We start from the raw sequence: 23,880 nt of genomic DNA, 5'->3' as shown, positions 1-23,880 counted from the left end.
GTTGCATGTATAATCATACTCAGCAATAGTCCATGGAAAGGCTAGACAACATTGTACATTTTTACTTTCTGACTGATGGACATATGGATAGTTTTACTTCAGGACTGTTCTGAGGTATACCACTACAACCCCAATGTGCTATCGTTTCTCTGTTGACACCTACTTTTTGTTCTGGTATTGCTGTGTCAATGGGGGCTGCAGTTCAACTTTCTGAAGAGTTGTACATGGCTTCTCACAGGGCTACCCATTTTACACCACAAGAAATGTATTAGGGTCATCACTTCTCCAAACCCTTCTTGAGGATGATTTTTTACTCAGACCAAGTAAATTTGAATAACAATAATTAATAGTGTCACAGACAGAACACAAGGTGAGTGCTTTAGACTAACATGAGCCTAAAGTTCTGTCTGAGGCAATCCTGCAATTAAATCTTAGCATAGCTACTGCATATTTTCTGGAAACAGATTCAACTCTAAGCAACTTAATCTTTCAAATAACAAAATCCAAGTCAAACTCCATGGCCAGGAAAATGATTTTGACCATGATCAAGTCCTGGAGTTGTAGCCTTCTCTGATATGAGAAAATAGGGGCTTAACAGAGAGCTCAAGACAGTCAACAAAGAAGTCGCATCATGACTAACTGTTGCTTAAATCCTTGTTGGTGTAATTGGACAGGATTCCCCTGAGTTTGTCCCTTTCTTTTTTCATCTTCTGAAGATCAATTTTCAACTTCTCCGACCTCTTCATCCTCTCCTCATGATCACAGATAGTAGAGGGTTGGGATGATGCCTTCTGAGCAGACCCTGTAGATTGATAAACACAAGTAAACTGGCATATATGATGACACAGGGCCAGAAAAAAAACCATGCTTAATTCAAAATAGAAGTCTGAAGATGAAGGGTTGCTAGAGACACGGTAAGTCCCTGAAAGAACATGAAATCTATCTTCAAGCTGGATTCCTCAGCTAGGTCCTTGTTCCAAACCATCAAAGCCAGACATATGCCTCACTCCTTATAGCCATTCCCCTGGCCTTTAAACGCATAAGCTGGCACAAACAAGAAGAATTAGAGGACATTCTCAGCTCATGTCTGATGTGATACAGTTAAGTCCTGGAATCCATAGTGCTTAGCATCCTAAATCCCTATTCATGTGTGTTCAAGTTCAAAATAATTGAGATGTTGATACATGACCAGGAGGCTCTCCCTCTCTGCTCTTGGTATCAAATACACATATATTGTAAATGACTCCACTGAGAATGAAGTGCTTCAATAGCTTATCCTGAGAGGGACACTTTGTTATTCTCACAGAGGTTCCTCCTGATATTCTTTGACACTCTGCACGAAAGAGCACCAAGGAAAACAGCTCAACAAATATCAGTTCCTTGCTCTTTGCCCAATTAACCATCAGAAATTGTTGAGTCTGCGTCTGCCATATAGGGAGACAGAGGCTCCAAATCATAAGTCCTATTCCCAGAAGGACCAACTCAAGCCACCCTCCTCCAGGAAGCTTCCCAACCATTGCCCAGGACTCACTAGGCCTTCCCCAGGACTATGTCTTTGTTCTTTTTCTACAACATGATAGAAGACCAGCCTCCTTCTGTCTTGGTCTGGCCTCTCCTTGTTTTCAATTCTCACTTTGAAAAACACTGAGGAGCCTGGACAACATGCCTGCTTGTGAACCCAATAAGCTCTGAAGGGACCACCCAAAAGCAGTTGGTGTCACCATAACACCGGTGACATCACAGGTGATTCAAGGCTTCTCCTGGATGCAAGAGAATGTCCAGGGAAGAAACTACTGATGATGTCACTGGGAAATTCCATATTCTACAGGTTAACTGCCTCTCTCTAGATCAACATGTTTCTGAGGTGCCCTTTCCTGGAGTCTCTATTTTGACCCAAGGCATAGCCATTGTTACACACTCCTTCCAAAGCTAGATAGTTCTCTCTACTTCATTACCATTCAAGTGCTTATGATAGGGAGAGTTGGTTATAGCCTTGATATGGGTAGAAGATCTTTGTTAAAACCCAAAGATCTAAGGACTTTAGATGAGGGAGATTCCTCCCCCTGAAATATCAACCCCCAGAGTCCATTCATGTGACATACAGTCCAATTCTCACAGTTTTTCCTGTTTCCCAGAGGCCAATATCTTTTCCCCACACCTTTAAATTTATGCAAGTTGGAGTATATATTTTCATTGAATATGCCTTGAGAGAGGATATTGTTTCAATATATTCATCCATGTGTTTTCATGAAGTCTCTGTTTTACAGTCCCATTTTTTTGCAATGAAAACTTTCTTGTTCTTGGCAACATAGGTGCTCAGGTATAAGGCAAATATCAAATTGTAAAGTGTGTGTTCATTCTTAAAAGATAAAGCCCCACATCCTCACAATCTCCAGTTCAACCAGACATCACTGAGCAATGTTCAATAGACACTGCAGATTGCTGCTCTGTTGTCTCTTAAACTAACACTTCTCCAATATTCCCAGCTCCAGGCTATAGGTTGTTGGGAGTTGGACCATGATCCTTTATTTCTTGCAGCAGTTCCTCCAAGGCCCCTTTAGAATATAGTTCAGGATCAAAAATAGGAGATCATGTACACACTGTAAGAGATGGTTCATGAGAGACTTGTGACAAGAGGGCATGAGATAATATCTCATCAACCAGGACTGGAGGAATTTTAAATCCATGGAAAAATTGGTTCTAAGTAAATTACTCACTTTAACTACCTTCTAATTTTGTCATTCAAAATGTAATTTCATTACCTTTGCCTAGGGATAAGCTTGTAGTGGAATTTTCTGGGTGTTTTCATGTAATCCAGAGGCACATGGTTTTTTGCTGAGTCTGAATTACATGGTGTTTTGCTGAGACCAGCAAAACATGGGAAGAACATGTTATGTTTGGGGAAAATATCAATAGAACTCATGTACACTGATGGGGTGCTTGCATATCTAAATTGGAAAAGCTTCCTTGGTTTTGTCTTCACTGTTCCTCAGTTGTTTTTGAGAGAGGCAGGGCAGAGCATTTCTTTTGCTGTCTCAGCTCATTCTGTTGCTCACAATGATTGGTGCAAATTCAAACCCTGGCTGTGTCTGCTGGAAATCCTGCCTCTGCTGCTGAGTCCTGTTTGGTATCCTGACACTACTGAACTGGTATCCTGACAATAGAGATTGGAATTGCCCCCAAAGAACTACTTCTAAACATGTCCTCATCCCCTTGTCCTGTTTACTTGTCTTTTCTTTCTTACCCTTGGATGGTGGACCAGAAGGTGGCTTGAAGCCATTGAAAACCCTTAGGAAAATTACCTTTTGAAAAATTTAAGCCCACATTGGCTGAACAAGGACTGTTTCAGGTCCAAGACAGACTACACTATTTCTCTCAAACTCACGAGAATGTATTGGTTTGGATCCATGACGTGGATGGTCTCCATCTTCTTATATACTTTTCTCAGCTCATGGACAGTTCTATAATCAGACAATCTTAAGCTAATTCTCAATTAAGAGTGATTCATTCCAGAAAGGCTGTCAAAACATCAGTATGCCTGTATCTGAGCAGGGCAATATAAACTCTAATACCCTCATTTGCTTCAAGAATCATTGGGTATTTCATTAATCTGGATAAAGAGAGCAGGATTCATTAGTTGAACTATTATAGCAATGTGGTTTATGACTAGTCCTGGATTGTCATTATTTTCGACCCATTCCCTGGGAAATCTCTACTACAAATCCCAGAAATAGTCCACTAAGCCCATCTGGTCCTGGTTTTCTGGTTGGGAGTCTTTTAATGACTGCTTCTATTTCTTTAGGGGTTATGGGACTGTTTAGATGGCTTATCTGATCCTGATTTAATGTCGGTACCTGATATCTGTCTATAAAATTGTCCTTTCCATCCACAATTGACAGTTTTGTTGAGTATAGGCTTCTGTGGTAGGATCTGATGATTTTTTGAATTTCCTCAGTTTCTGTTGTTATGTCTCCCTTTTCATTTCTGATTTTGTTAATTCTCTGTGCCCTCTGGTTAGTCTGGCTAAGGGTTTATCTGTTTTTCTCAAAGAACCATCTCCTGTTTTTGCTGATTCCTTGCATAGTCCTTTTTGTTTCTACTTGGTTGATTTCAGCCCTGAGTTTGATTATTTCTTGCTGTATACTCCTCTTGGGTGAATTAACTTCCTTTTGTTCTAGAGCTTTCACGTGCACTATCAAGCTGTTAGTGTTTGCTCTTTCTAATTTCTTTTTGCAGGCCCTCAGAGCTATGTGTTTTCCTCTTAGCATTGCTTGCATTGCACCTTATAAATTTTGGTATGTTCATTTTCATTATATTCTAAAAGGTCTTCAATTTCTTTCTTTATTTCTTCCCTGACCAAGTTGTTATTGAGTAGTGCAGAATTCTATCAGACTTTCAAAGAATACCTACTACCAATACTCTTCAAACTATTCCACAAAATAGAAAGAGAAGGAATATAGCCCAATTAATTCTTTGAAACAATTACACTTATACCTAAACCACACAAAGACCCTACAAAGACAGAGGACTTCAGACAAATTTCCCTCATAAATATCAATGCAAAAAATACTCAATAAAATTCTGGTAAACCAAATCCAAGAACACATCAAAACAATCATTCACCACCATCAATTAAGCTTCATTCTGGTAGAAACCAACAGCTCAATTCATAAAGTGTTTAACCCTAGAAACGGCTGCTTGGTATCATTGGTGTTGTGTGACACTTTCTGCATCAAGGATGCATGGGCTGTGAGTGGAAAATCAATGTGTAAGACTCTACTTTGTATTATGGATTTTCAGTGAGAATTTCTAGTTGACAGACTTGGAAGATAATATGACTATATATGATACCCCAGTCATCTCTCATAGTTAGCCACAATTTCATATTCTCTCATTTTTTCAGGGAGTAGAGTAAGTGAGAGAGAGAGAGAGAGAGAGAGAGAGAGAGAGAGAGAGAGAGAGAGATCACATGCTGAATAAAAAGTTATCTCTCTTTAGCCTGTACCATCTTCTCACTCAAGAAGACTTGAGCCCAGACTACAACTCCACTCTGAAATGACTACCCAAGGACACATATCACAGCAGCACCTTACAATGACTGGCAACTACCTAGAGACACAACATATATGTGAACTCTTTGCTTTTAGTGTCAAATCACTTTTCAATGTCATATTCGACCATCCACACTTGAACATGAAGTGAGAAGCATGTTAACAAGCTTCTCCTAGAAAATGTGAGATGAATCTAATCCACTTTAATGTGTGTCCCTTCCGTCAGCCCTCAGGATATCTCACTGGGTACTGTCTCTAGCACACAAGGGGGCAGGTTTCCCTTAGATTTTTTTTTTTACAAACACACTTGGAGATAAATTTTCCCACAAGGGAAAGTCTGTCAAAAGGTAATGATTACTGCCTTGTCACCTCTTTATAATAGGAATTATTCTGCTCCCTGGAGAGTCAAGTGGAATTGGTAATTGCAGAAGAGAAAGATATATACTTTGCCTCCTTTATTTTCGCTCTCAGACTAGCTGATGAAATCTTAACTAGGCTCTCATGTTTGCAGCACCATCATATCAATTTTGAAGAGAGCATGTATTACTAAAACCCATGTTAGCAATTCTATGTATGATTCACATTGTGAAATAAATAACAAACCTGTATATTTTACCTTTCACTGAATAAGCAGTTCTTTAAGCACCTTATGTAGAAAAAGCAATTCCTCAAAAGAAAAAATCTGAATAAGTTTGGCACCATTAAGATTTCCATTTATAGAAAGATTAATCATATCATGAGGAATGTGCAAATTAGTGCTGGATCACATTTTACTGTCTACTTGCTTCAGAAAATAAAGAGGACTGTTTGCATTTCCAGTTAGGGTAAGATTGGGAGAAACTGTGAAATCTTGGAGCTTTGCACATTATATTTCTGGAATTAATTCATCTTCTGTTCTCATAGAGTCACTGTCAAGGTAACAGGATTTTGGTTAAAGCCATGTTACTTTCTACTTTTACATAAAACAAAAGTCATTGCACAAGTTTAGACATTTTCCCAACTTACAGTTATGTCCTTTTCCTGTATTAATGTCATCCTGACAGTCACCCTACCATGTTGTAATTGTTACTGTAGTCATCATTGTCCTTAGTAAAATTTTAAATGCTTCCTTTTCTACATTCTCATTTTAAAGTGTTTCTCCTGGTAGGTGAAGAGTACTGAAGATTATATTTCAACAGATAAGTCTAGTGAAGACAGAACTCAAGGATCAGCTGGATTGGGGTGAAATTGTGATGTTAAATGGATTATTTTTAACAGAAATGTAAGTAGTAGATTAATCCAGGAGCTGTATTTCTTTATCTTATGCTAGTCCCCAATAACCACACAAAGAAACCAAGATTTATTTCAAGCTGCACCACAATAGCTGAGCAGTTAAATGATCTACCCTAACCTCCTATGGGAGGTCTGGCAACCTTCCAAACATGACCCAATATACTTACTTTTTATTATTGGTCTGCTGTTTTGGGCTCCAGGTGTGTTTCCATCATCTCTGTAGACCCCTTCTTCATGGCTCCAATTCCTCCATTCTCCTGATTGATTTGAAATTAACTCCTCCCCCTCCCTCTCCCTCTCCCTTTCCCTCTCCCTCTCCCAGCCTCCTCTCCCTCTTCCTCTTCTTCTCCCTCTCTCTCTCCTTTTCCCTCTCCCTCTGTCTCCCTCCCTCTTCCTCCATGCTTCTCTCTCTGTCCCTCCTCCCCTAACTAATCTCTCTTCATCCCAGCCATTGGGTGATCAGAATTTCAGCACTTATTGACAAGACAGAGAAGAGAATAAATGGTAAGCAGTGTCTGCACAATCTTGAGGCAGGTATAAGGCTCACACTGATAATGTTCTATCCTTTAATTAAATTTTCATTGATTTCAGAGGAAGAATTGCCCCTTTCTTCCTTTGTGTCTTCAAGTGCAAAAGCCTTGAGACTAAGTGTAAATATTGAGCTAAGAGTATGCAGCCATTGGCCTAGAGTTTTGGTTAAATAGAAGGGCACAGAAGGGTATGTCAACACTTACCAGTGACTATAGGAATGGTCTGAACTCTAGTGGGATCAGATTGTAGCACAAAATCACAGACAGGTAGTCCCCTACAGGTTCCTTCATGACTTGTCCCTCATACATGCACTGTAGACATCAGTACCTGCAGTTGCTTCCAAATGTGACTCACAGAAGACACTGCTGGTAAGTTGTGGGCTCAACATGTTGCCACTGGAGTGGCAACTCCTCCTCCACACTAGAGTTAAAGAGCAAAGGCTCAGTAAGCAGAGATGGTTTAATAAAAACAGGCTTTATGGTTTATAATAAGAAAAGGAAACAAATGAACTTTCAGAGAAAAGTAGATATGAGCAAAGAAAGTAACCTGCATGTTTCTAAACAAGAATCTGGTCTAGAGTGTGGGTTGGAGAAGCAAAGAGTGAAATCTAGAGATGGCACCACTGATGGTGTAAATAAATAAGTCTTCTCTGCAGTGAGGATTCCGAATCCCAGGCTTCTTCCTGACTTATCTGCACCACATCCTGCCCTACATTCTGAGAAAATGTGCCATCAACTTGCTGTAGAGTCTACGTGACATAACTAGAAGCTATTTGTAAAGGAATATTATTCTAAACTGATGAAATTTTGGATCTTGTATTAGAAAAAAGTGAATCTATTTGTGGCCAACAATTGCTTCCAATGAAGTGCTAAGTACCAAGAATGACCCAATGGGAAAAACTGACGTTTGTTGAATATATGATGAATGCAGTCCTTTGGATCGAAGATGCACTGCTATCTTCACAACAGTGCAGGTATCTTTAAAGCTGAGGGATGTACACTGACTACTGGTGCTATAACTAACTCTGTTCAGACAAGAGTATTTCAATAATAATCACTTCTCGGCCTTTGGCTAAAATCAATTGCAGAGTAGCTTAAAATGTTGTAAGATGCTTTCTCCTCTGTTTGGAACAAATGTCTTCTGGCCACAAGTTCCTCAAGGGCACTGAAGGTGGGTGAGACCACCATCGCCAAGCACAAGTGTGATATTGGATGGTCTTAGTTAATAGTCTATTACCATCCCAAATTGGTAGCCCTAAATGCCCTGAGCACAAGTAAGAATTGTGTATTATGAAGTGTTGTGTATTATGAAGTGCTGGTAACAGTACTGTCCCTGACAACCTCATAAGACATGGTCCAGTCAAGGGCAGCAGGTGAGCCAAGAGAAGGTATGAGCTCAGAGATCTCCCTTCTCAGGTCTGATGCTATTGCTTCCCATTGTACAACAGGTGCTCTGACAGGTGGGTGATGGATGTCAAGCACTTCCTGGAAGTGAAATTAAAAGGCGCAAGCACATAGAGTGCTTTACTCTAATTACTCTAAGCCACTGTAGACTACTACAACTTTGGTTCTTTACTGAAGTCAAGTGCCACATTATCTCCAAACACTTGTATGATGCCCAACCCTCTAACTGAAGAGTGAGGATTTCTTATGTGCTCTGACAATACTCAGGAAGAGAAATGGTTTCAAACACCATTCATTACAGTACTGTGAGAAGGGTCTCCTGTGAACAGATAGAAAGGAGGAAGAGAGCCATTGGCAACTCATTATTCTTAGTAACACCCTTTCCTCTAGCAGTTACAGGATGCTTCAGTTGACGTCAAACAGGAAAACAAATGTCCCCCTGAACGGATGTGTTTTTCACAGAATAACCTCTTTAATAGCAACTCAGGATGAGACCCAGTTTCTCAAGTTAGCTTCCTTCATATGAGCCACAGTAATTTGTGTCTCACTTAGCTTTTAATCCAGTGGAGTTCCCCAGACACAAAGGTCAGCCACAGGGCAGCCAAATCAACCTCAAAACTGAGCATACCCTTTTGAATTATAGACACTATGAATGAAAATGGACCTGCACTTGTGTTTCTGATGCTTGATGTTGAACATCCTGGTGACAGCTCTAAGGTCAGAAGTAATAATGCCTGGGTTGACAAAGACAACACCTAGGCTGTAGTCAAATGCCAGGAATGCTGACAGTGGACTATCAAGAAGGCAAGCTTCTGGTGCTGCCAGTAGGTTGTTAGGCTGCAACAAACTATTCCTGGAGATTAGAGGGGTGGGGATACTAACAAGAGGTGTCAGGTCTGATAGCTTCAGGCTGTAGTCCACCAGGAAACTCAAATATGAGTTAGCAGATATTTCTTGTCGTAACACTAAACAGCTGGTGGGTATTGCAGCTGTGGCAATGCTTGTGCAGGCTGGCAAGTTCACAAAGCAAGGAATCTGTATGAGGATACAGAAAGGTCCTGAGTAAAGATAATAGATGACAAGAAGCTAGAAATCCAGAAAGGTGGCATAGTATCCATATCAATCTCTTCAGACACAAAGGCAGGGTGGGAAAGCAAATCTATAGAGGTGAGCTGCTTACATGTTAGGTCTAGGTGCCTGGGAAGCAGTGATGAACAAGCTAATAAAAGAAGAATACCAGAAAGAATGGCCCCAGGCTGCTGCTCAGTGGAGACTCCAAAAGGTCACCCGAGCTATGGTTTCCAGGACAAAAGAAAAGTTGAAGGATATGTCACAGTTGCTGACATAAATGTGGCCAGGACAGTGACTATTTTCTCTGCGTAGCTTTGTCAAGAATAGGAAGGGTCACTCCACATCATGGTACCAATGTTCATGTTGGTTACGTCAAAGCCCAAAGCAGGCTGGCATGCTGGTTGGAAAGATGTAAGACTCTGGGAAAGATGAGATAGTGGGGCTGGGAAGAAATGAGGACACAGGTAAGATTGGTAGACTAGATTGCCATATGGCCCTGGAAGACAAATTTTCACTCAGATGTCTATGAATGTACTCTGCAAGAGGAAAGGTTGAGGGTGAAAGTCAAGTTGCTGGGAAGTGTGAGGTCAGAAGTAAATGTTGTAGCAGAGACTCAGAGACCTTACTGATAATCTTCAAATAGAATCTAGAGTATGGGCATGAGCCTAGAGAGAAATTCAAAAGGAAGAGGTAAAAATAAAGGAGTTAAGAACTATGAATCTTCTTTTACAGTTGGTATCTGGTATTCAGGAAGATACAGGGACAGACAGAAAGGGAATCCTTGCAAGTAGGTCAGCTATATCAGTTTCTGGGATTGTGTTTGTAGCAGGAATCCACAAGTGAACATGTCAAAAGGTAGATAATGCATTGCAAGCAGGGGTACCCACATTGCAATCTAATATGGGCTTAATTCTAACCCCCCAAATCTTGTCCTTCAGTTGACTCTAGGCTTTCTTCTTTAGACACAAGTCCCAGACCTGTGACTAAACAATGATTCTTCTACTTACAACACTACTAACAGCAGCAGCAGCTGAGGCAGCATGAGTGACATTGTAATCTCCACTTTAAAAGGCCTTCAACTAGAAAATGTAAATGAATAATTCTTCTTTGACAAACTGTGACGGTTCTTAGCTCTCTTCTTCTCTGACTCAGTGCTCCAGTGAGCTGGAGATGACCATTCTTGAATAAAACTTTTCAGGTAATAAATAATAACTACAAAAGAATTTTTTCTGTGAGAATTTCAAATTATGAAATGAATTTAAATGTTTTACATAATGTCTCAATTTCAAAATGTCAGGGGAAAAATGTCTTAAAGTTGGTAGCAGAAATCATTCAGAAAGCAATTCAGAAAAACTAACAACTGGGCAAAGGAATCTGAGTAAACATCTAAAATTCTGATATCCAAAACATACTTTTTTTAGAGAAAAGAAAGAAGAAGATGCAGATATAAAGAATTAAATGTAATATTATAGTCCTGTGTCAGAATGAAGGTATCACAGAAACATTATTATATAGAGAGATAGATAAACAGATAGGTGGACAGATATAGGTACAGATATATGTTATACTCATACAAGCACTTCCCAGTAGTAATAAACAGTATTATACATAACATGTATTAAAACATATATACTATGTTTACATACAAATGTGTAGGTACATATGTATTTATGTATGTATGTATGTATATATATATGTATGTATGTATGTAGAATGCCTTATTCATCTTAGTTCTCCATAACAAAATATTATTTCAGACTGGGTAGATAGCCTAGAACAACATAAGTTTGCTTTCTCATCTTTCTAGAAACTGAACCGTAGCTGAGAGTGCAGCATGAGTACATCCTAGTGAGTACCCTCTTCTTGTCTAGCTTAGTGCGCATCTGCAGTACCCTCACACACAGGAAAGAAAGAACATGTTCTCTTCATATATAGACACTAGTCCAGTCACATGATGCCTTCCTTCATAGCTCCCTTTTTACCTAATCACCTCCTAAAACCCCACATTGGAATATCATCACATTGGGATGAAATTTTTATCATATAAACCTAGGGGATTGTCACAAGTTAGTTCATACCAACTCATAGGTATAAGAAAAGGTGCGCTTGTGTGAATGCACTTTCAAATTTCCTTTCTTGAGAATGTTACACAAGGATATCCCAGTAGTAATAAGCAAAGCTAACACCTATTTCTTAATTTCTAAACAAAATGTTAGAGAACAGAACTATTTCAAGTTTTTCTGACTTCAATTAGAACAAAGAAATTCCAAGAGAATCTAAAGTGTCTTCTATCAGAAAGTAAGGAAATGTTCAAAAAATAGTGACGAACCATCAACATTCTGCTATAACAGGAGGTATAGCACATGGAAGAGTACACATCAAAATATTTTACTGTTCACAGAATAAAATAAGCTATTAGTCTTTATGACATAAGAAGAGGGATATATTTGTAATATTGGAGCACCAAGTCACAAATTTAACTAGGATAATGAAAGTAAGAACCCATCATTCTCTAACAACCATACAATGTGACTTGAAACTTTCTGACAATACCCGCTTTACTTCATTAGACTTATGAATCAATAAAATAAGAAAGCAATTTCTCCTCAGAAGAGTCCTTGACACCAACATTTCAGGAAATGGTTCAATGGTGGATAATTTGCAGAATTAGACAGACCTAATCTAAAATTAATTTATACTTATAAAGATCGAAAGGTGATCATATAAAAAGAAATCGAGATAGACTCTTCTCTTACAGGTTGTGGTGTGCTAAAAAATTTTGTGAGATATTGCCATAGTAATGAAAAAGAGACCTATACTAATAAGACTATTTTCTTCTGTGAATAGTAACCTGCCATCAGTATTTTGATTTGCACTCTACCCTTTGTTATAGCTCCTGCTATAGCATAATATTGATGGTTCTTCACTATTTTTTGAAAGCCAGTAAAAGACACATAGAGGGAAAGTGGTATGTAGTGAAAAGAGAATTTTCTTAATCAAACTTTAATCAGGCTCCTGTGGGTCTCCCCACATGACTTTATTTTGACTGATGGAGGCCAGTTTTAGCAAAAATTCTTGTTAAGCAATTTTACCCACAATCCCTTCAAACTTTGGTGGGAACAGCATAGATGACAGGGACTGCCAGGAGTAGGCCAGGATGGAGATATCTCAGAAGCCCATGTGGCAGCTCCTTGTAAAAAGGGGTGCCATCTGGGACGCTGAGAAGCAGGAGAAATGTCCCTCCATGGGACCCGCCATCTGAAATAAGAGGCTGCCTGCAGTAGGCTAGGATGGAGACATCTCAGTAACCCACAGCAGCTCTTTGTAAAAATAGGTTGTTCTCATTTCTCCTAACCTTAGCCCTAAAAATGGCTGTATAGATTTCATTTGTCCGTGACTACCTTTCAGTTGGCCTTGGTGTGCATAATTATTCTATTATATCTGACTTTCCTACTTCTTTCTCCTTCTGCTCTGATGAATTCTGTGAAACTAGATCATATCAAAATCTGGGCAGGCAAACAGAAGAATTTCCGAGGCTTTGTAACAGCCAGCCTAGCCAAATGGATAAACTCCACATTAAAAGGCCTGCCTCTAGAAAGGAAGTCCAACTTGGGATCCATCTCAAGGAGAGGCTCCAAGGCCTGAACTATTACTGATACTTTGGTGTGCTTACAGACAGCAGCCTGCCATTTCTGTCCTCTGGGAGGCCCAACCAGCAACTGACCAAGACAGAAACAGATACATACAACCAGTGGACTGAAGTCAGGGACCACAGTGGTTGAATTAGGGAAAGACTGGAAGAACCTGAGGAGGAGGACTACCCCACAGAATGACAGGAAGTCTCAACTAACTCCGAAGCCTGAGATCTCTTAGGCCCCAGGGAATGTAGAGGCCTGGCTGGGGACGGCTGGGAGTGAGGTGATGAGACAGGGGATCAGAGGTCTGGGTGTGGAGGATGGCAGAGGTGACATCCTCATTGGGTCAGGGGGGGAAAGGAATGGAATGAGGAACTGGGGGTAGATGGGGAGGGTGATAAGGACTGGACTGTAACAAAAAAAGTTAAAGATAAATATTTTTAAAAAGAAAAGCAGATGTTATCTAATCTTGCAAAAAAAATAAGTAAATAAAACAACTGTCTCTCCTCTCCCCTGAAAAGATCTGCCTCTAAATAAAGATCAAGATGGAATGCAATTAAAGAAGGAGCCAGATGTGGACCTCTGGCTTCTCCATTTAAGCATGTATACACGTGAGCATACACATCCATCCAGACATGCACACACAAAAATATGTAAAAATCATCCGGTTTTAATATAAAAGACAAATCTTGCACAGTTCTTTGCGTTGCACGACTTTCAGTTTGGACAAACCTAAGTGCACTGCTCTTCCTCAAACTGAAAGTGTGACTATTAAATCCAGCACCTAACCAAGAATGGTGCTCTAGAACAAAACAGACTTACTTTGTTCATGGATTTTCTTCATGTTAAGTTTGCACAGAGCCTTCTGAGTACTGAAATATAATTCATTCCATAAGTACACTAAAGAAAGATGCACTTTGTCCATGGAGTCCTTTTTCCTAACATGCCCCATGAGATCAATACATACGCAGATATTATAGAAAATTACAATCTGAATACCATCAGGATCTGTAGGGCCTGGAACGATTTTAAAATAGAATTGCTTCTGCTCGCATAAAACAAGTATTTTAACTTTGTATTTTCTTTCCTTGTTTCCTGTAATGGAAGGAAGCCAGATGTACTTAATGATAGACAGCAGTTAGCCACTATTCTTTATTTGACAAGCTGTCAAGAACTTGAGGTCACTATTAAGTCAACTCCAGTTTCTACTTCTAGTTAAGTGATTCAAAGATTCGAAGGTCCTTCTGCAAAGATGAACAAGCCAAACACAGAAGAATGTACTACAAATATCTACCTTGTGTAAAACAAGTATGACAGGCTTTAGAAACAAGCTTTTTTTTTCTCTTTGACAGCTTACTTCCTCTTGTTTGTGGGGATAGTGGCTGTCTCTACAACATACACATCCTAGACCACACACATCTCACTCTACCCTCTACCATCATAAGCACTAAAGTGGAGCTTCCAGTGTATTTTTCTCTTTGTAAAAGACAGATACTCCATCATGTATTCATGCTTTAGTAGCTTTACAGAAAACCCAATCTCCTCTAACACAAGCATGACTGACAATGTCATCTGCTGATGGGCTCAGTCTTGACTTAGATTGAGGTCAGTTAGCATGTTCCCCACCTCTGTCTATCTGGAAAGAGTTTCTTTTCTGACCTGATGCATTTCAGTACTTTTCCACTAAGGCGACAGGGGACTGGAAAACCAAGGATGCTGTAAAAAAGAAAAGGGACGGTGGGTAAGGAGTGTTCTGAGAAAACAATCATAAAGTTTGACAGCAAAGTAATGCTGAGGAACTGAGGAATAATGGAATTTTGAATAATTTGATTCTCAGTTTGTAGTTTATGAGTGTGTGTGTGTGTGTGTGTGTGTGTGTGTGTGTGTGTGTGTGTGTGCATTCACATGCATGCATGTATTGTTGAGTTATATTTTCTGTCTTGGTTCCTCAATTTTACACAGGTTTTCTTTATCAATGTCTAGAAATCAGAGGTATCTGATTTCTCACTATGATTTAGTTTTATGTTCAATTGGAATACAGTTTCTGATCCTAAGACTCTGTGGAACCTCAGCGAAGACTCGGAACCTTCAGATTTAATTATTTCATTTTCAGAGGGGTAAGTGATAGCTGTGTTAAAATCTCTAAGTTTCAATGCCCATTCTAAATCTATTAAATTGCTTCATCAGCCAGAGAATCCAAATATTTACCATCATATGCCACGTTAGATTAGGCTACAATACATATTCCATCACAGATACATGCACAACAAACATAGAAACAGTATTAAAATGGAGGCACACTGCAATGGGAGGAACCACCTCTCCCAGACATCAAATAAAAAGCCCAGCGCCAGTATGGGTTGCCCTTTTATAAGTTTTTGGTCAATGAGTTCCCACAGAGCTCTCTAAGCATTGCAGGTTACTGGTATTGCTGTTATTGTCTTAGTTACTTTTATGTTGTTGTGATAAAACACCATGGCCTAATGAACTTACAAAAGAAAGGGTTCATTTGGGGCTTAGATCTCCAAGAGGATAGAACTCCATCACCATCATATTGGACAACATGGCACAGGCCTGCAGGGTGCTGGAGTAACAGTTGAGATCTCACATCTTGACCCACAGGAAATAAGGAAAGCTATCTCAAAATGCCCTAAGTCTTTTGAAACAGCAAATCCAGAAACCAGTGACTTTCTTCGGCCAGTCAGGCCACGCCTCCCAAATACTTACCAAATGGACAACAAGTATTCAAATATCTGAGACGTATGCAGAGCCTTTTCTTAAAACCACCATATTTACCCTCCAGAACTTGATGGTAAGATCATATTGCCAAAGCAACCACATACTTCAGTAACAGAACATAGGGATATCAACTCGTTACTGTCTGAGAGCATCATCCCTACCAACTATTTCATAGTGTTGGGTAATTGTATTTATGCTACTGAGGAAAAATAATCACTAGTCTTACAGAGCTTATACCAGTTGAGCTACCAAAATGACTGCCCTGGCAAACTATTCCCATGAGTACAACAATAAAACAAATGTGATGAGTGTAATAAGCCACTTCCTGGATGGATTTAAAGCTGTCCCACAAAGTGGCATTCACTGTGACAAAATCCCATTGCTGGCTAGATCCTAGGCCCTACAGGAAAACCTATCAGTCGTATTCTGCTGAGTGGAAATAATAAAATCCCCCCTAAGTGCTTATTGTTATATACATACATTAGTGTATCTCCCAATCCTCATCAGAGAATGAGAAATTTCTTATTGTCCTAAATGCTGATTAACATAAAATCATATAGCTTGTCAACAGGCAAAGAGTAAGGAACTGTGACATTCTCAGTTCAAAGTGGAACATCTACATCATAGCTCCTTTCCCCAATGCTCAGGGATAATTTAAGCAGTGGGAATGAAAACTTTTAAGAGCCATAAGTAATGGATGGCTACAGTGTAGTAATAGTATTTGTGTGACAAGACCACTGCACACACGAACTCAAAGTAGCTGGGACTGCATGTATAAGAGCTGCTCCATATCCAAACCAGAAAAAAATCAAAAACCAAAACAACAACAACAACAATAACAACAAAACCTCTGCTTGGATAAGGGAAGAGCTGCCCTGTGAAGAAAGACTGTCAATTGATGGCTTCTGGGAGAGACTGAGTTCATTTGCTTCATGGATATGGACCTATTTTCCAGTAGTATGGCCCTGCACCCATGCAGAACATTTGTCTATTATCGATGAAGACCTCGCTAAAATTGTCAGCATCACTTAATAAATCAGTCATCCTCGTACATGGCAGTCATCCCTGAACTCAGACTTGGGTGGTGGAGGGAAGATTAGAAAGAAGTTCAAATTCGCTTTCTACATAGTGAATTTACTTCTACATAGTAAATTTGAGATCAACATGTACTACATGAGGGCCTATCTCAAAAAATTCAAAAATAATAACAAACTTATTCCAAGAGTTAGTTTTAAATCAAGAAGAAACTAAAATACTTTAGATTGATAAAAATATTATAGTCACAACCAAGATGATATTAGTACACATAGTTACATATTATATTAAACAACAAATGAAGTAACTGTATTTTAGCTCAACAAAACAGTCCAAGAAGTAACACCAAATACTTTATATTATATATAAATGAATAAAATTATGTATATGTTTGTACTATATAGGGTTTTATAGATAAATCCTTATCAAAAATAACACTGAAATTTAATATAAATTGATAATATCAAAACTTTTTTGAAAAAATTGTAAGAAAAATGTTTTGATATGACTAATAAAAATAGATAAGTAGCAAAGAAATAATGTTTCCAGGAGCTTAATAGACAAAAGCGTCTTACAAACGTACATCAAAGAGACCAACAAGCAGTTTTAATAGAATTAAAAGAAGATTTGCTCATCAGATTAATTAATAAAAGGGTGAATTATACACAACCATAGTAAGATAAAAAGAAGTGCCCAAACATTTTTTGTGACATAACTTTTTTAAATGGAATAAGACAAAGTGTAATTTTTTTCAACTATAGAAAGAGGTTTCTTCCTGCGGAGAAGTGCAGAGAAAGTTTAGCACTCCATTGCTTACAAGTGCATCAGAGAAACGTGCAGCACGTCATTCACATGGAGAAATGCAGAAACCTCAGCACAGCATTACATACAAGTGGATACTCATTACTTTAAGCGACAATCCAATGATGAAACGGCACTGAGTAAACTGTAATAAATCTTCATTATAGTTTGCATCATAAGGCTTATGAAGGAAAATAATGATCCACATATTCTCACATGAGGACATTTTGAGGGATTCTTATTCCCTCCTGCAAACTCTCTCTTTTCCTCTAATATGCATTGTTTCTTCTTAGTTCTCTCATATAATGAGCTAAATTAAATGCCCACTCAAGCCCATCACTACAAATACCAGTCTACATGCCTGGCAAAGCATTTTTGACTCCCACATTTTTTAACACTTTGACTCCCACACAATTCTTCTCCAAATTTCTTCACTCCAATTTCCCGTTCTTCATAACTCAGCCACCAGGGTACCCTAAGTCACCAGGAATTTCACAGACTGATTCCTTCCTACTCTGCAAAATGAACCTACACACCAATTGTACGGAACAGCCGTTGGCTTTTAGGACTCATGCAGATTTGCTTCAGAAACGGACATAGAGTGCCCATTCTCAGAGGGAAAACACTTGTTTCTGGGGCAGCTTGTGCCTTGTATTACAGTTACCTAAACTGCATTCAACTTCTGACTGGATGGCTGTACCTGTAATCCAGTCCAGTGTGGCTTCTATCTTCCAGGAAACACTGTCACTCCCCTGCAAGAAAATGTTACCCAACATTGCTACCACTGATTTACTGTGGTTAGGTTTCTGATTTGAACCAGACAGTCGCTGTTTTGAGTCTTGACAGTGTGGCAGATGCTGAACTATGCATTTTACCTACTTTACACAATTTAAAACTCTTATGGGATGAGACACCCTCATCTAGAGAGTCCATGATAACAGAAGAGAGGTTAAATGGATTGTCTGAGGACCTAATACTTTTCTTGATTTGATCGGTGATTTAAACTCTGAATGTTCTGAATCCCATAGCCTGTCTTTCCTCCAGCAAGCTACCTAGATATATGAACACCTAAAAGACCAGGATAAATTTTAGACTTTGCTGTTCAAATTATGGTCTCTAAACTTGCTAGAAATTCAGAATCTCCGACAAGCAAATGCTATTTCCCATCTTAATAGAACTCCAATCTTACTGTTTTATGTTCATTAAAGGTAAAAAATACACCAAAAAGTGATAAATGGCAAATTTATCACTTGCGAAGGAGGTAACTGTATAGTCCATGAATGGACACAGCATAGAAAGACTAAAACACAGTATGAAAGGAAAGGATCAGTTAAGTTTGAGCACTTGCAACTTTTGTTGAAGACACTCCAGAGAACAAATATGGAGGACAATTGGTTATGCCAGCTCGGAGGTCAGAATGGCTTCTAGTTTGGAGATGTGCATTTCCAGTCACCAATGTCACCAGGCATGTGAAGCTGCAGTAGTCATATTCTTTCATGACTTGGTGTCTGATGCGAAGCAGCATAAGCTAGTGAGGATTTATTTTAACTCACTGCATGTCATGACTGGTAATGCATGGCTGTAAGAAGTGACAGGGTAGCTGGAATGTGAGGATGAGACTCATATCCAGGAGGAATAGGGCATAAGATGGGAAACAGAGCAGGGCCCGCTAATAATCCCAAGGCCCACACACATTTTCTTCACTAAAGGAGCCTTCATCTTCTAAATATTTCACAGGCTCCCATCATCAGCTGGAGACTAACTGTTCAAACACATGAGGCTGTGAGAGATATTTTATATGTAAACACTAGGTCATGGATGTGAATAAAGTCAAAGAGGGAAAATATATAGAAAAGTGAAAGAACAAGCCAAAGGCAAGTAAATAGTCCGGACCCTAGCAAGTAAAACTTTATCATTCCCATGAACTGTTTGGCCCGAGAATTTATGACTGGAAACCGTACTTTAAATTATATAGGTTTGGCATGTCCTGGTTGATAATACATGGCAACAGGAAGTTACATGGTACCTGCAAAATGAGAATGAGAAAAAAGGACCCTTAAGTATTGGATCGCCTCTGAAAAGTTATGGGTTCCTTCACAGGAATAAATGGGTGCTCCAGTATGTCGTCCTGCACATATACACTTGTCAGGAGTGCTACCGAAAGGATTTACATACTGAAGCACTGAGAATATTTCATTCCTCCAATTCCACCATCACTGAGGTTAATGAAGGTGTTAAGAGTAAATGACCCAGGCATGTTCAAATTCTATCATTGTTAACTGCATTTGCAGAACAAGACCATCAAGTTTTGGTGTTAAAAATATAGAGAGAATAAAAGTGGGTGGCTGTCTTCGGTTATGGATGTCATGGGGATGTGATTTGTCTCAGCCCTTGAAAACTGCTGCTGTGATTCTTTTCTGCCACTGTCACAAAGCAGACTTGAGTTGTGCTCGGGAAACATAAAACAAAGAACAGTAAATCAGAACTCTCCGAAGATTCTATGATCCCTTTCCTGCATCACCCCAAATATGTAACCTTTGCTCCACCACAGCACTGGAACAAAGTCTGAAGATGGTAGGACTGTGTGGGATGTAAGGTAGAAGAGCGCAAAAGCTCCTTAACATACGATAGACTTTAATTTCAACCCCTTTTAAGTGAAAAAAATGTCATTAGTCAGTAACGGATTAATACAGTTAAACTACCAAATAAACTACCTTAGCCACTCAACACTGAAGAGTATAGGTTATATCCCTAGTGATTGCCTGGCTGACAGGCAGCTGTGGCTCACTGCTAATGCCTTACGTCACTGAGGTGCACTGCTTATGAGCCCAGGAGGAGATCACAATACATAATTTGAATATGGTTGCTATTGGATGTATAGCTGTGTCTCCTCATATGGCTGAATACGATGGGGAATGTGCTTTTCAAAAGCAGAGTGGCATCTTCTGCATGGAACTCCAGGTGTTGCACTGTATAAATGGCATTGCGGTGTGACCCAGATTCCTTGCGGTACATCTGCTGCTGCTATTTTCCCACTCTAGTCTTCTCCTTATTCTTCACCTAACAAACTTATCATCTCTCCTGGCCCAATTGAAACATTTACTTTTCACTAATGCTGCTTTAACTTTCCAAATTAGCTTTGATCAATCCACAGCAATTGCAAAGAACAATTAAGAACCTTCGTTGCAGTGAAGAAGTCATCTGTCTTCTCCAGAGCAGTTCGGTTAGTAACAAATTCTGTTTCCTTCATCTTGGGCTGTGTGTAGCATTCCCTAAGGTCTTGAGTGTTTACAAAATCTATTATACTGACATTCTGACACATGTGTGTGCATATTCGTCGTACTGAGCATTTATATTAACACACATTCTAAATATGCCACTTCAATTTTAAATTTTGTGTTTTCTTTCCTTCTTTTCTTTTTCATTAAATGGTAATAAATAAAATAAAAATAAAAAGATATGAAGCAAAAAAAAAACAAACAACAAAATAAAAGATCTCTTTTCCAATCTTATTTCGTTATGTCATTTTGAAAAGTGAGAAAGGATACACTGTTCGCCTTGATAACCAGATCACAAGGTAAAAGGTGTTTTCTACAGAATCATTATTTCATTCATCTTCATCTGACTCGTATGTCAATTGGGAATACACAGGTGCAAAGGCAGTAGTCAAAATCTGTGATAGAAGACGAATCAGTAACTGAACCTGGTTCTTGACTTCTATGTTCTTATTTATATAAAGTACGAACTCAATTGCATCTGACCTGAGCATCTGGCTCAGGGAAAGTGTTTTGCTCCTAAGACTCTGTCTCTTTTACTCTAAGTGGATTTATAACTGAAGGGGTATTTAGGAAATTAAATATTTTCTCTAATATAAAGATGTTTTTCTTTTGAGGGAGGTTTGCCTGTATTAAAGACTGGCCTAGAACTTACTATGCATTCCAAGATGTACTAAAACACTTGGCAATTCTCCCACCTGCACTTTTCAACAGACGGCATTAAAACATGAGCATCATGCTATGCTAAACCTGAATTGTGAATATGTGGAAATGGTGACGACCATTTCAAGCACCCAGCTCCTTAACAGTGACTTCCGAATTTCTTCTGCAAACTCTCCCCTGCCCTTCTGTCTATTTTCACTCCTTCAAGAGTCTCATTCCCCTATAGAATATTGCTATGCACTGGACAGAACCCAAACTAAGAAAACAATGCAGTTACAGCTTATCACATACAGGTAGCTCATTATCATCATGATTCTTGCAAATTGGAATCTCCAGAAAACAGACTCTATGGTAGAGATTAAAGACAGAGAACCCACATCTACAGAAGGAAAAGGAGTCAGCTGGAGGAAGAGAACTATTGAGTTACAATTAAGTTTTAAGGGAGGTCTTAGATTACTACACCCTGAATTCTAATGCCATACGTATACCACTGTGTAGTCCTAGGTGAGGCAGTGAGCTCTTTGTGGACAAGTTGTACTATTAGGTTACCCAGTGAATAACTGGCTTTGGTCATTAATCTCTTATGTACATTCTCAAAACGTGTGGCAGTGAACACAATGGCATCAGTCTCCATACTCACAACAATAAGAGCAAGTCCTTTGTTCTCCAGGGAGGATACAATCAGAATATCCCTGTGTCCTCTACCTTGGCATCCTTCACAAACATCGGCACTATTGAGAGAACTTAGGAAGAGCTGAGGAAGAGTAATCTCTTTGTGCTAAAACTTCTCAAAGGTAATTACAGATTAGAGTTTTGTAAAGTAAGATATGGTAAGTAGAATTAGTAATAGAGGTCCTCTAACAGTTAATATTATATGTAGCCAAATAAAGTCCCTGGACACAAATTTGAATCTAGGCCTCTAGCTTATTAGTTGCATAATTCTGAGAAGTCAACTAAACCCTAGTGTTCCCAGTTTCTCATTGACAGTGACAACTATTTCACATCATGGCTATAGGGACTGTACACCTTACCATGGCTAAATGAAAGGAAACAGAACATATTTATTCTTTGTATTATTTTTATCAGAATGTATATAGATAATCCTGTGTCAGTATTCTCCAGGGTAATAGATTTGCTACAGGAAAATCATCTGTGTGAATGTAAAAGCTAACAAGTTCCATGACATATGGCCAGAAATCCCAGAAATCCATGCTACAGTTTCTGTAAAAGGTCTTTGGTTTAAAAGTGAGGAGAGATGATGGTATTATTTCTACTCAAAATGCTATTGGTATCATTTTTTCCTGTCTCAAGACAAGAAGAGCAGGTCCTAGCTCAAGTTCTCAGTGAGATCAAATTTCTCTATTGTGTAGAGTCAACATTTTCTTTTTTACATGACTCACTTTGGGAACTAATTTCACAGTACCCTAATAAATATAATGTGGTTGACATCATTTGTAGTTTCGAGGACATTTGAAGTTAGAAGAGAAAAGGAATAAAATCCTTGAGGTAAGGCATTAAGGATTAAATCTGATCTCAGGACATTTAAGAATTAATTGTCTATCAACCTTTCTCCTATACTTTTATGAACTGGAAAAAAACAAAGCATTTTCCCCTCAAAACCATAAAATTAAAAGCCATGCACATTACCCTAACATCCCTAGAGAAAAGATTCTCAAGAGTCATCTCAATAGGGACAAGACCGAGTGATCAGGGAAGCTGATTTTTTAAGAGTAACTATCCACCTTTACGGACCTTTAGCTTTTGACTCCATAGACTCTAAATTGTGTTACACAATTCATTTAAAGAGGGTCATTGCCCTATAATGCTGATCTATTTTTTTTCTCTAAGCGAATGGGTTATTTGATTTTCTCCTCCTCTCAGCATCCATGGTGGATTTTCTGGCAATGTGATTTGAGCTTGAAGGTTAACCATGGCATGCTCGTGTGCTGTTCAGATCAATGCTTCTCTGACATTGCTATTCCTTACCTTGACTCCCATCAATGATTTGATTTAAACCAGCTGTTTTTGCTAATTCAGTAATTAGCGACTAGGCAAAGCACTAATCGTGTTAGGAGGTAGATAAACATAACTCAGATTTACATATATAATGAATTCTCAGCAGGAAAAGCTTGTTCCAAAAATGATAATATCAAATATGAAATGCACATTTACCAAAAGACAAGATGAAAAATCTTATCACATAATCCTAATACCTAATGTCCATGTAGTCGTATTTCCTCATTCTGAATCCACAAATGTGTACCAGGCATTATTTCAAATGCCTCATGTACATGGGTACAACATACATTACATGTTGCTATGAAAAACCAGTTATCCTTGATTCAATTTTGCATTAGAGAAACTGAGAACTACATCATTTAGTATTTTGGCCAATATCACATAG

This window comes from Rattus norvegicus, chromosome 16 (assembly GCF_036323735.1).
Source record: "Rattus norvegicus strain BN/NHsdMcwi chromosome 16, GRCr8, whole genome shotgun sequence".
In the NCBI taxonomy this organism is placed as follows: domain Eukaryota; kingdom Metazoa; phylum Chordata; class Mammalia; order Rodentia; family Muridae; genus Rattus; species Rattus norvegicus.
The sequence above is the reverse complement of the archived record's forward strand: the minus strand, read 5'-3'. Positions refer to the sequence as shown.